The sequence below is a fragment of the Falco naumanni genome, chromosome 15 (assembly GCF_017639655.2).
Source record: "Falco naumanni isolate bFalNau1 chromosome 15, bFalNau1.pat, whole genome shotgun sequence".
Classification (NCBI taxonomy): Eukaryota; Metazoa; Chordata; class Aves; order Falconiformes; family Falconidae; genus Falco; species Falco naumanni.
In genome coordinates, this window is record NC_054068.1 from 19709798 (window position 1) to 19711346 (window position 1549).

A 1549-nucleotide genomic window follows, 5' to 3' on the forward strand; every position below is an offset into this window, starting at 1 on the left:
TTTGTAAATATATAAAGTGCATATTACTTCAAAATTAAGAAGCATATGGCTGAAAGAACTTCATTGTTTCACTCTGTTGTCTAATTTGATAGCAGTGTCCTGCAATCCAGATTAATCTGTCATAGGATTCACTGTAACAATTCCAGATTCATAGACTACGTTACTGATTTTTTAAAAGTGAGTTACAGAAGTTAAACCACAAATTATACATCTAAAAACCACAACAAAAATATCCAAGTACAACATTGTATTCAATGAGAAGACAAATACTTGAAGCTGGACATGTGAGATCCTAAGCAGCAACTTAAATCCCTCAGAAACTTGAAAAGGCAACTCTGTATGTTGAACTGGGAAGCAGTCACCATCACCAGCTGCCTCAGGGAAGAAAGACACTCTGAAGCAGATATTAACTGGGTATTTATGCTAACGCAAGTGAAGCACTACAGCTTTGAAAAAATTCAGATTCAAATTATGTGACACTTGAGATAGAGTCAGCCTGAAATTGCTTAGGCAAAAGCAGCCAAGCTAATATTAGAATTTCTTATCTGGAATGTTTGGAATACAATTTACCTCATTTAAATTAATATGTGTGTCTACAGTTAAGTGAAGCTATTTCTCAGCAGTTCAGACTACCTGGTATAATGCAAGATACATATTAAGAAATGGAAACAGGATCTCCTGTAAATTACCCTACTAGACTGTCCCCAGGTTTCTGTTTAAGGATTTACCCTATTCTTATGTGTCCACAACAGAAGCTGACCTGTATAAATTGCCTGATTTGCAGTGAAATGAACCACAGATGAGAATCAAATAGTCCATGCAATGAATGGGTGGAAAATACAAAGGCTTTCAGCCTCTGAGCGGATCACTTTTCCACTGTATTTTTAAAATTTGAAAGCTGTTGTATGACATGATTTTACTGCAGCTTGTAAGTTCCCCTAGGAGCCCCTTAACTGCAGTATGAACCGACCACATGTGTACAATATCTAGGATAAGGTTATACAGCCTTAGACTTAAGTGATTACCTGGGCAAGTTTTCTGTTTGTTTAGTTTTTACTCACAGTATACCAAGAATAAGATTATCTCCAGTACCTTATTTCCTCTGAAACCAATGATTTAGATACTATGCTGTGATCTTTTCATTTAACAGCTTATTCTTTCTACAGACCCAGTTTTAGCACAGGCTAAAGCAGATAGCATGGGAAAAACCACCACTAAAAGAAAAGGCTATGATAAATCACTGCAACAGAAATCAGAGCTAAAGTGCTATTTTTGTGTGATTATTTACCATGGATACAAACTAGCAGCTAGGTAGGAAATAACCTCAGCCTTACCCTAGTCCTTTGAGTTAAAAGGAGAAAAAGAACAACAGCACTATATTCAAAAGAAATCTTGTACTCACTGTTACCAGTGAGTCATCAGCATCCAGAGTCAACATGCTTCTTTCCTTTAACAGGAGACTTTTTTTGTGTGTTGGGGTTTTTCATTTTTACAATCAGTTCAGAGACTGGACATGTCACTACAGCAAGCAGAAAAAATGAGCATACAC